General features: G+C 35.7%; 1 protein-coding gene and 1 long non-coding RNA gene across 9 annotated transcripts in view; both read right to left on the bottom strand.

Annotated features, from left to right (window-relative positions):
• The window catches only part of LOC115217996 (sorting nexin-2), a 118827-nt gene that overhangs the window by 16283 nt on the left and 89826 nt on the right, over nucleotides 1-12718 (bottom strand). The window lies entirely within an intron of this gene.
• On the bottom strand, nucleotides 557-4451 carry LOC118765593. The gene is made up of 2 exons (XR_005001452.1): nucleotides 3701-4451; nucleotides 557-2734 (listed from the first exon to the last, which is right to left on the bottom strand). It is a non-coding gene; the product is annotated as an uncharacterized LOC118765593 (long non-coding RNA).

The raw sequence follows: 12718 nt of genomic DNA, 5'->3' as shown, positions 1-12718 counted from the left end.
TACATCAACCCAAGTACTTGATTGATACTTTATCTAAGCCAGAAAGATGAAAGGCAAAGTTGCCTGCAATGAGATTTGAACTCAGAACAAATACAAGGCACAAAGCCAGCTATTTTGAAGGGAGAGGACAGTTGATTACATCAAGCCCAGTATTCAACTGGTACTTATTTTGGTCATGAAAGAATGGAAAGTAAAATAAAATGTAGTGATTTTTGTTTACATTCCTGTAACTCAGTGGTCCAGTAAAAGAAACCAATACAATAAGTACCAGACTTATTGTACTGGTTTACTATATAAAACATAAACCGTACTGGGGTTGATTTTCTCAAATAAAACCCTTCAAGGCGGTGCTCCAGCATGGACACAGTCCAATGATTGAAACAAGTATAATATAATTTTTAATACTTGCAAACCACTAAGTTACGTGGATATAAACACACCAACATCAGTTGTCAAGAGATAGGGGGTAGGACAAACACTGACTCAAATATGCAGCTATAGTAGAAAACACTCGCCCAAGGTGCCATGCAGTGAGATTGAACCAGGAACCACATGGATAGGAAGCAAGCTTCTTACAACACAACTACATCTGCACTTTTTTTTTTTTGTCAAGGTAGCAATGACTGGACAATGATTTTCTTCAGCTATTTTCTTTTATTTCCGTTCGTCCATGTTTGCACGAATGGAATAGGTTAGGGCAGTACTGGGGAAAAAAACTTTTACAAATGCACGCTCTTCCAGCTGTTAGATGGCCAACCTTGAAATAGGAGTAGTGTAGGAATGACTAGTCAGACGAAATCAGTGATGTGGCACAATCTAAATCTGAATTTTAGTCACAGTAGGGTGCTGTTTTTAATACTGAAATAATAAACTGAAAAAGCTGGCTTTGCCACATAAAATGTTTTTAGAATGAATAAATAAGGGAACCTCTACAGGATTGCTTGACATGCTAAAAATAGCAGCCAAATGCTTTCAATAACATCTTAATTAAAGACAATAAGATTTCAGATTGTAGTAACTCTGTATGTCAACAATTTTGATAATTTCTAGTGCATTCTGCAATGCTTGTGCACCTTGCAATAATAGTGCATCCTGCAATACTGCTGCCTACACTCACAAATGGACTTGCCTAATCCATAAATTTATGGATTTGAGTGTGCATGTATGTGTGCTTGTGCCAAAAATAGACACAAAAGACACTGCTTTTGTGGATGGATCCAGAGTTTAAAGAGTTTAGAATGAATAGAAAACAAGCTGAACGATTGATTATCTCTTCTTCCACCTAGCAACTAACAGTAGAGGAGACTAGAAATATCTATAAATAAACTGCTGCGTAAATATTGCAGTGATAGAGATGGAAATAGTTACAGAATTAGAGGAGGAGAGAGGAATGTGTGATAGAAAGATCAAACAGGGTTTCCATAACAATTGAATTTACTTGATTTTGACAAGGCAATTTTGGTTTTTGTGAGTGGGGGAGAGATATAATAGTTAATGTGAATTAACCATTTTGTATTTTTTTATATCTAATTACTTCAACAACCTCAGAGAAGATGGTGACACTTACACCCATCAATGGGTCACAGCCTCACCCAACACATAAAATTGATTATATCTTATTTTTCATTTATTTATAAGACATTAGCAAATTTTTCAAGAAAGGATATAACTATTATAGACACTGTTTCTTTATCTTTCACACAAACACTACCAGTAATGTATTGGAATCAATTCACTCCACACAAACACATACACAAAATTGCCACTGCTATCATCTTCATCATCATGCCCTCTGCTTTAACATGAGACGCCGAGTAAGGAATTCTAATGTTTCCAGCAGGAATCCTTGCTCTCATGTATTCTTTTCATATTGCATCACCAACTTCTCTCTCTCTTTCTCTGCAGCTGAGGCAGCCCTATTTCTCCCCTATTGAAAGACACCTATTTCTATCCCTCTATTCATATTCAAACGTCTCATCTCCTGACATAAACCTTCCTCAACCAGGGGAGGGGAGATAGTCTTGCAAGTAACTTGGTGACTTCACTGTTGCTGGTGCCAAGTAAAAAGCAGAATGGATATCTTACTACTGGATGTTCTTACTGATAGACATGAAAGAGAAGTGGCACCTCATATCAACCAGGCAGACTGAACCTTGATTAGAGGCAGCACAATATGGTGTAAGATTTGATCACATAACTATGTGGTCAGTATCCCAGTCTCTTAGCCTCACTACTATCATTACAAAGTTAAGACCACACAAAACCACAATTGCAAAGAAATATTTACTTCTCCAAACAAATGGAATCACAGTTCTGAATTCCAAACTGCCAAGATAGATATAAGAGAAAACACTCTTGGGAAAGGTGACCATATCAATCTTCAGTGGGAGAACCTCTGGGTGGTCAACTTGTTAAGAATAGTATCCATACCTCACTCAAATTATAACCAGAAAAGCAATGCCATGAGAATGATAAAATGGACATGGCTGGTCTGCTGAGGCTGGGCATAGAGCTGAGCAGGGGCTAAAAAACAATCATAAACAACCAAATACCAAGGTTTGACCAGACATAATCAAAACCACACATATAACACACACAGTTACAAGACAGCAGCATTACCGTTCTTGGAACTACTGATTGCTATCTCACCAGCAAACCTATCATTAAACCATTTATTTGCTTTTATCGTTTCTCATCACAGCAATAATTAAAGTTTTAAACATATTTTATCAGCCTCAGGAGAAAAAGGTAGTCTTCAATATGTCCACTGCAAGGAGACTTGAACAAAGATCTTAAGACATAAATCTTGTAAGGAAGAAAAAAAACGCCAAGAATTTCTGATCCTTGGCAAGTCTATAGTTTACTTTACTGGTGAGTATGGATTATTGTTTATGGCAAGGAAAAAAAAAAGAATTTATGCAGCCCATCATATTTTCTGAATAGGATACCTAACAAAAAATTGCCTAAAATATTTTAGTAGTGCAGCCCACCTAATGATAAGTTATGTCTCATGCAGCCCACATCTCAAAACGGGTTTCCAATACCAGCTCCACATAGTCACTTCAACTGCTGGAAATAGCCAACAGGCATTTCCACTTTCCTGTTGGCAGGGCTGGCCCTAGAGTTGTTGGTGCCCCAAGTAAGCTGAACTTTGGTGTGTACAAGCTTACGGTTGTGGAAATTTCCTTGTCTTTGTAACGCCCTCCTTGGTGCCCCCTAGTACATGGTGCCCTGGATGACTGCCTGAGTTGGCCCTGCACACTTTCACATATACAACTGACTGAGACAATTTAGAGATGCACCAACATGCAATGTGACATCCATACTTAAAGCCACTCCCATCCCACTCAGAAACAGTCACACACTGACGGATACATTAGACTTACTACAAAAAGCACATAACTGTGTCCAAATTGCACACATCAGCACTTTGAACCAACCGAAAACAAAGATATGGAGAAAAAAACAAGACCTTAAAAGCAAAATATAAACCAGCATCATCACTGCAAGAACCTCCCCCCACACACACACACACACTTCACGTGGCCACCCCCTCCTCACCACCACATTCTTCCAAAGCACTTTCATAATATCATCTCAGGTTGAGGATTCCTGTACCCAGAATGAAAACACTGCTGTGAGGCACTGACTCTTCCAGTTCCTGCAGCAAGCAAAGCACTACCACAGCTGCACACTACACCTTTACTGAGCACATTCTCACAAGGTATACATGCATCTGCACATATGTGTGTACACACACACACACACACACACGCATTTGAATTTACAAGTGAAAGTACTAAGTATATCACTGTCGAAAAGATTTGCTGCTTTGTTACTGCTGTGAATTTTGTAAATTTTACTATTTCCTAACATGATCAGTAATTGCAATAATGTATACTCATGCACACACACACACATGCCTTCACATTTATACACACAAACATATACATCTATATACATTAAAAAGTAGTGTCCCAGAACTAGCCTATTAGACATTTATTTTAACTATGTGAGGCAAAATAATATGGAAAGTTGATCTGAGCAGAGAGATGCAATCTGAAAAGATTAAGATAATGCAGGTATTTTTGACATATTAATTAATATATCAGCATGGAATAAGAGAATTGGCATATCTAACAACAATACCTGCTTTATCAAAATCTTCTCTAGTGATTACAAAGACTTTATGCCAAGTCAGACTTCCAATCTGCTATTTATTTCTTTTAATCTTACAAGGTCGATAAAATATCTTTGTCATACCTGGGCAAATTAAATTTACTAAAATTGGGGTCACCAACCACCAGGTTGCAGACAGTCTTGGGGCTATGGATCATTTGCTACTAGACTCCACAGAAAAAGAATAGGTTTCTAAATTTTATTTCTATTCATTTGATTATCACAGTCTGCAGAGTGTTGATGCATTATGTAATATATATGTAATAATTAAATTATACATTAGGTGCAGGTATGGCTGTATGGTAAAAAAACTTGCTTTCCAATCATATGGTTCCAGATTCAGTCCCACTGCGTGGCACCTTGGGCAAGTGTCTACTATAGTCTCGGGTCAACCAAAGCCTTGAGTGGATTTGGTAGAGAGAAACCAAAAGAAACCCATCATATATATACAATAGTACCTTGGTTTACAAATGCCTCTGATCATGAATAAATCGTGCTTTATATATATAAAGCATGATTTATTTGTGATCAGACTTGTTCGAAAGCCAAGGTAATACTGTGTGTGTGTGTCCTGGGGTTGATTTGTTCAACTAAAACCCCTTAAGGTGGTGCTCCACCGTGACCACAGTCAAATGACTGAAACAAGTAATGAAAAAAAATATCCACTTTATTGCATTTCATTATGAGCATGATTCCTTGACCCACAGAAAAAAATTGTCTCGCATAAAACAGGTCTACAGTGCAAAAAAGCTTGTGAACCATTGCACTAAAACACTGGAAACTGGTGCTCCAGCATGGCCAAAGTCTAACTGACTAAGAACAGTAATAACAAAGACAGCAGATAATGGCAGGCTTGATGATAATAAATAGTTTTTCAAGAGCTGTCAAAAACACAGAAAATTGGGATTCATAATTGAACTGGAGAGATGCAAACCAAGCCATACATTTTAATGAAATAGTCAAAGGACGCTGCTGATATAGTTTTGAGTGTTTCAATCATGGACGAATTTTACTGGAAACTTCAGTCGTAATTGACTTCATAAATAACTGCAGCATTCAAAGTAAACCTTTAAGTGGTTTAATGCAAGCAAAATATTTTCTATACAGATTTAAGTTGTAGAAATAGTAGTGATTTAGATACTTCATACTTTCTGTTTCTCTTTTTCTCAAGCATGGAGAACGTATATGAAAGTATGTATGTATATATAACATACATACATACGTATACATATATGTATGCATATACATGTGTGTGTGAAAATACACACACACATATATATATATATATTTACATACATACATACATACATGCATGTATGTACATATAAGGTTTGCTGTGAGATGTTATTACCATTATCATTTGCTATTTTACATAATGTGCAAGAAGAAAACCTTCACAGAAATACAAGAATTACATTTGTTAACTCTCAACTTCCATTGAAGGTAGACCATACAATGTCAAAGGTCATATATTTAATCATAGTCAGGGTCATCATTAGGTCATGCTCATTGAGAGTAGAATCTCTCTCACTTGAACCATCCAGTTAGTCAGCCTGGCTGGCTTGAAAATCAGGTGCTATCTCTACCATACAGCAGAGAGAAAGAGAGAGAAAGTAATTAGTTAAAAATATCCATTTTCTCTCAATTGTAAATATTAAAAATTTATCCATAAATAAAAAGAACAATGTTTACCCTTTAAATCCCTTGGTAAAATTATGAAGAAAGGGAGAGAGACAGACAAACAGACGTACACACAAAAATCAAATCTTATTGAACAGACTTTCATTACAAAAGGCAAAAAAAAATTCAAACTAATAATAAACAATAAACAAACAACTGCAAATTTCCAAGAGAGAGGGGAGATAGGGGAGAGAGATTGTGTGTCTGGGAGAAAATATTCATTAGCAAATTAAACTTTATATTTTATGCTTCAAGCACTCCTGCTAAGATCATTGTCATCGGCAACATCATCATTATTATCATCATCATCAGAAATAATTGTAGCAATAAATCACATAACAGAAAAAAAAAAGACATTGTAAATAAAGTTAATGGTCAGTAAACAGCCCAGATCATTCATTACATTAAATGAGAAACACTAAACAAGGTAACGTAGGAATCTCTACATACTTTGCTTCACATCTAAGAAATAGCAGCCAAACTCCCTCTAGCCACTCTCAACTGTCTGCAAAAAAGTACACATTGGACAAAGTAACCCTTGATACATTATGCTTGTAAAAGAAAAAAAAAAGCCAGGATGATTGTAACTGGAATATCTTTGGCCATAAGTCTCCAGGGTGACCTGAGGTTCACTTCTTTCAAGCAAGCACAGTATTTATATAACTGAAGTCTGCAAGGTCTTTTGAGCAGTAGGAGTCACAGTAGCAAAGATCAGAAAGAGCAGTGGACTCATTGCTTACTTTCTCTTCTATATTTCCTGGCAGAAAGGCTAGTACTTATAGCCTGGGGCTAAACAACAACAACATATGTATAAAAAAGAAGTCTTGGGCACAGGCAAGGGTAAGTGATTAAGAAACTCGTTTTGCAACCATATAGTTTCAGGTTCAGTTCCACTGCATGGTACTTTGGGTTCTACTATAGCTCCAAGCTGACCAGTGCCTGTGAGTGAATACAGAAGATGGGAACTGTGTCATATATATATATATGAAGCCTGTCACATATATGTGTGTGTGTGTATATATGTATGTATGTGTGTGTGTGTGTGGTTGTGTTTGTCCCACTTTCCAACCACTTAGCAGGTGTTGGTTTGTTTATGACCTTGTAACCTAGCAGTTCAGCAAAAGAAAACAAGGGAATAAGTACCAGACTGAAAAAAAAAGTACTGGGAGTAATTTGTTGGTCTAAATCCAAGGTAATGCCTCAGCATGGCCACAGCCCAACAACAAAATCAAGTAAAAGATGGTGGAGATATAACCATGTTTTTGTTTTGTTTTTTCTTTTGCTATTACAGTCAAAAGAATATTAAAGGAAATAGAGGATTTCAAGTAAAAGTAAGTCTATCATACATTGACTCATAGATGTTCAGGTTGGACATATTTCATTCTGTCTGCCAAAATGAGAAGTCCTGCAAGAAATGCCATAGCCACAGACACTCCTCACCTAGCTAACATAAAAAAAATGTCAACCAGAGTATCTATATGGAGTTGCCTGACCTATGAGACAACCAAGACTCCTTTAAATAATATCCTACTATTTTAAAAAAGTAAAAGACACACGGAATAATGAAAGCCAAAATGCACTATGCTTGAAGAAAACCCAGTATGGTCTTGGTTAGGGATGTCCTTGAATTGACATGGGAGATAAATACTAATAAAAGAAAAAAGAGAAAATGGCTAAGGATACTAGAAAGTGGAGAACTTAAACTGAAAATTATATTTGTTAAATTTGTATTATATTGTATTCTTAAGCAAGGCACTGGAGTTCTCTTGCTTCAGTTCATCTTGCTAATTTGGATAAATAATCAAATCTTTAGAGAATACTTTTTTGCCATAGACTAGCTTTCAGTATCTTATCTCAGCAGAAAATTCATCTATATAAAGACAAACAATGGTTTTCTGAACTTATGTAACTCATGGATGGGTGAACACACACACACGTGCACATGTGTGTGTGCGTCTGTGTGTGATCTTGTGTATGTGTTTAAGTATATGAAGATTTTGAGTACAAATATATATCTTACATAACTTACAAAAAGTTTCCACTTAAAATGAAGACAGGTAAAAATAAATAAAATGAAAAAGAAAATGCTAGACAGTAACATTAATCACACTATTAAGCTATTCTTTGTTATTTCCAATCACATTATGTAAGGAGTAATAGCTGCAAGGGTGCCATCAGATGGCTGGAACTGTCTCTGTGAAAAACTGAAAGATAACAGCCTATCACAGGTTGCAGCATGTCATACCTCCCCACCACTATAAATATATATAAATATATATATATATATATATATATATATATAAAACACTTAACTCTTTCATTACCATATTCCTAATAGAATTACCTGGCTTTTGCATTTCAGTTAATTTTAGAAATAGCAAAATTTTCTGAAATTATATTGTGGAGAAAGTTTTTAATTTGAATATGAAGACTTTAAAATGAAGTGTTTTTTATACACAACCAGGCATTCTCTCAAGTGTGGTTGACATCAGAAGGGTTAATTTTCAAAAATCAACCCCTCTGTGGAGCTGTAAATATATAATTAGCTTGGAAGGGACAGGTGACTGTTTGCTTCAATGTCAAAGATACATTTTATTGCTGGCAAGTATTATTGTTTAGCCACACTGATCCAGTAGGGTAATGATCAGATGCATTCCAGCAGGGACCATCCATTCATTTTTTTCTCTATGTGAGGGACAACCATTGTTCTTTTCTTAAAAGGGTGGGGTAAAGTTTGAGATAGATTTTGCTGCTACTACATAAAAGATCCCTCACTGGGTCATGCCAGCAAGTGTTTTACTTGGTTAAAACCTCATCTTTCTTAAATCAGCTATGACCACAAGCTTGGAGAAAGACATCAAGAGAAAATCAGTTCTATATATCCTGTATTGGATCACTACGCATAAGATATAATATTCAGCAAAGCCTCAGCAACTCAATAAGCTACTATCATTATCATTATTTACTCAATGTCTATTGTTAGCAGTGTGGATCATATTCAGGTACCTTAAAAGACAAGAATTCAGTTTTAAATTTTAGCTCAAGGCCAACAATTTTAGGATGGGTGGGTTAGTCAAATGCATCAACCACCAGTGCTTGTTTGGTACTTTATTTTATCAACCCCAAATAAATGGAAGGTGAAGTCGGCCTCTGGAATTTGAAACATAAAATGCCAGAAGAAATACTACCAAGCAATTCAGTCAGTTACTGTCCTTGTCAATAGTTTAATAATAAAAATATAGTATTGTTTTATCAAAGATTGACTTCTTTCCTTTCTTGGGATAGAGGCGATTTTTCTGAGAGGTAAAGAAATAGTTGATTCAACTGCAATACAAACCAAGCAAGAACAGTATTTGCGAATATGAAATACAAAATACACATCATCAAATAATCTATTACTCTCAATACTAATGGCATCGGAAATACTGGAAACTGAAAAGTGAAAATATCAAGAACAAAAGTAAAAAAAATTCAAATCATCCTTACAATTATTGTATAAAATTACAAAGAGAAAATACTACAGAAATAATGAAGCAATAATAATTTCTAATGTTGGTACCCCAAAGCCACAAATTTTAGAGGTGGATAGAGTTGATTATATTAACCTCAGTATTTCCTTGCTATATTGTTGGTGATGTGTTCCTTCCACGAGATGGCCATGATGGAGTGAAGGTATCCTTAGTGGAAGTGATACAGCAGCTTGACCTGCTTCCTATAGAAAGACCAGCTGAAATTCCAGATCACCCAGGCATAGATCCCACAGGGTGTGAGGGAGTTGCAGTACAGAGGGAGGTGTGGCAAAATTGCATTAAGATCACTACAACTTTGAGAAGGCCAGAAAAACAGTGGCAGATAAGAAATGGCCAAAAAAGAAAGAGTCATTGTCTCGACACCCAAGTATGCTAGAGCCAGTTGTTCAAGGATTGGCTCACATTACTGCTTAAAGGCTCGCCACTCTTCTTCATGGTCTTTGGGTATTAAGAACTGTCTTCATTTCCCTGTTAATTATTGCATGAACCTACAAGGTTGAAAGGCAGTCAACACAGAATTTTATTCAGCCCCAAAGTACCAGTTATTGTTTTGTGGAGGAAGGGTAGTAAATTGAGCCTACTAGTTGACTTTTAATCAGTTTAGTGACCCTATACAGAAACCTGGTGGGATATGAACTCAATAATACTATAAGGCATATTATCTAACAACATTATAATTCAGCCAATCCATTGCCAACAACAACACTGACCTTTTATTTTTCTTATTTGATACAAGATCACTTTCGGCAGTGGGGAAGAGATACAGCTAATACATTTCCCCAGTGTATAACAAGTACTTATGAACCTGAGACAGATGACAAATCAAACTGTGGCTGTTTTAGATAAGAATGGTAAAACAAAAAATAAAACACCATAAATCATTAAATTAAATCTGGCATTTTCCAGATTGTACCATACCAATAACTTTTAACATAGGCCCAAGACCACAATTATGGGGAGAAAGTTAATTCAAGATGGTACTTCATTTTACTGTGCAGGAATGGATAAATGACAAAGTTAAATTAGGTGTAAATTTTGCAACTGAACTAATAGTGATTTCTAACAAATTTACAAGTATTAGAAGGTAGAGTTGATTAGACCAACTCCAGTACTTGACAAAAACTTAATTTTATCTTATGTGAAGCTGTAAATATATAAACAGTTGACAAGGAACAGTTGATTGCTGGCTTCAAATGCAAAGACAAAAGGTAAAGTTGGTCCAGAGGCAATAATTTCTTTAATTTCAACATAATAATAATAATGATAATATTTCAACAACAACAGTAATATAGTAATATATAAAGCTGAAAGCAGTTGTCAATGACAGTTTAGTGAGAGTGGAAAATGTGTGGTGGTAGCAGTGGTGGTATTGAAACAAAATAAAAATATAAAAACATCCTAAAGAATCTAAAGGAAGCTGGGCTATTCATGCAACAAGTGCTGACTAACATGCAGGAATGGGGATTTAATTTAACTGTGGCATCCCTTAAAGGACAGATTAAAATGTTTTGTGAAACCACTAACACAGAGGTCCATTTATAGATTGGCTGCTCCATAGTCTTGTTATTAATTAGACAAGCCATCTTATTTCATCAAGTTGAGGTTATCTATAATAATGATGATGATAAAACTCAGTGTGAGAGGAGATAATAATTCTTCCAAATTTTGTAAGAAGGCTAGCGATTTTAGTGAGAGTGGGTAAGTCAATTACAATGACCCCCCCCCTACTAAATCCATACTTTATTTATTGAGCCCGAAAAGATGAAAGGTAAAATTGACCTTGGTGGATTTGAACTCAGAATGCTAAAGAGCTTCAGAAGAAATTCTGCAAGTATTTTGCCTGAAACACTAACGATTTTGCCAGTTCACTACCTAAGATAGTAATAATAATGGCTTCGAATCTCGGCATAAGACCAGCAATTTTAGAGGATGGGATAACTGACTACTTCAACCTTAGGCTCAAATGGTACTTATAAAAGGAAATGTCAACTTTGGTGGAATTAGAAATGAGAAGACAGTTGGAAGAAATGCTGCTGAGCATTGTGTTCACTGCACTAACAGTTCTGCCAGCTCGCTGCCTTTTACAATAATAATAATAATCATTTGTAACTTAGGTACAAAGCAAGAAATTTTGAGAAAAGAACATAATTAATGAAATCAAACTAGTACACAACTGTTACCTTTTTTTTTATCATCAAGCCTACAAGTCAGATCATAAGAAGCTATAAATAAATCCAGCAGACATTTTACTCATTACATTAATGATTTTTCTGGATTATTTCTAGAAATACAGTTGACTACATTGACTCCCAGTACTAGAACAGTACTTATTTTATCACTGTTGGGAAGATAAAATGCAAGTCGATATCGGCAAGAATTGAACACTGAATGTAAAAAAAGACAACTAAATGCAGTAAGTCATTAAACTCCATCCTCTTCCACTCAAACACTCCATCCTCTTCAATATTAACAACAATTTTGAACATTAGCACAAGGTCATCAATTTTAGAGATTTACTTCACAAAATTAACAACAGGATTTTATTTTCTTGAATCTGTAACTGATATAATTACACAACCACTTTTGTAAAGATGTTGACAGGTGATTATCTTTTAGGGTTTGGAGGTAACATTCAGACATCCATCGATCCACTAGGGTGTCCAACTGTTGGGGAGAATATTCTCTTAAAGGATTTGCCAAACTTAAATATTCCAAATGATTCAAAGATGTACTGCACACTTCATGATTCAACAAATGAAAGATTTGATGTTACTCTCTCAATAAACTGATCATAAATAAACAAAGTAAAACACAGAAGTCAACAAACGAATTATCATGATTTCTAAAACTGGGCCACATAATTTATAAAATAATATATAAAATCACCATCATCATCTACCTCCCCATCTTTGAATGGGTACGACAAAATTTGCTAAAGCAGATTTTCTACAACCAGATGTCCTTCATGACACCAATCCTCACCAGATTACAAGTAAATTATAATATTTAAGACCAAACATGTTTTCACAGAAGACTAGAAATGAAGGAGACAGCTTGCAAGATGGTGACATTCATTCACAACTATCACATGAAGTCAAGGTAGAAAAAAGGTAACACAGACCCATATGTGGGTATGTATGTATGTGTGTGTGTGTGTGTGTGTGTGTGTGTGTGTGTGTGTGTGTGTGTGTATATACATACACACACACACAAGCTTCTTTCCATCAACCAAGTCCACTCATAAGGCTTTGGTTGACCCAAGGATATAGAAGACACTTTCCCAAAGTGCTACACAGTAGAACTGAACCTGAAACCATGTGGTTGGGAAG

Source organism: Octopus sinensis, linkage group LG12, assembly GCF_006345805.1.
Source record: "Octopus sinensis linkage group LG12, ASM634580v1, whole genome shotgun sequence".
Lineage (NCBI taxonomy): Eukaryota > Metazoa > Mollusca > Cephalopoda > Octopoda > Octopodidae > Octopus > Octopus sinensis.
The sequence above is the reverse complement of the archived record's forward strand: the minus strand, read 5'-3'. Positions and strand labels throughout refer to the sequence as shown.